Consider the following 420-nt stretch of genomic DNA (forward strand, 5'->3'; position numbering starts at 1 on the left):
ATAGACCCACCACTGATGTCAGTGCGAGCGGCTGACATTCCAGTGGTCCCTACGCTCTCAAGCCCGCCAGGCTTCCCACTGTCTACTGCATCGCCCGCAATGGCAGTTGTGATTTTGAGCATATGGGCTGCACACTGCGCTCCAGAGGCCTCTCCTGTCCATGAGTCTGCCCCAGAGGCCTCTTCTGTCCACGAGTCTGCCCCAGAGGCCTCTCCTGTCCACGAATCGGCCTCAGAGGCCTCTCCTGTCCACGAATCTGCTCCAGTGTCTCCAGAGGGGGCGTCCGCTGCAGAACCTCCAGAGGTGGCATCCACTCATGAACACTCTATCTGTCCAGTCAAGACCATGGAGGCCGCTCATGAACTCACTGTCTGTCCTGCCACGGCCATGGAGGCCGTTCATGAACTCACTGTCTGTCCT

Source organism: Sinocyclocheilus anshuiensis, unplaced genomic scaffold (assembly GCF_001515605.1).
Source record: "Sinocyclocheilus anshuiensis isolate Anshui unplaced genomic scaffold, SAMN03320099.WGS_v1.1 scaffold1455, whole genome shotgun sequence".
Classification (NCBI taxonomy): Eukaryota; Metazoa; Chordata; class Actinopteri; order Cypriniformes; family Cyprinidae; genus Sinocyclocheilus; species Sinocyclocheilus anshuiensis.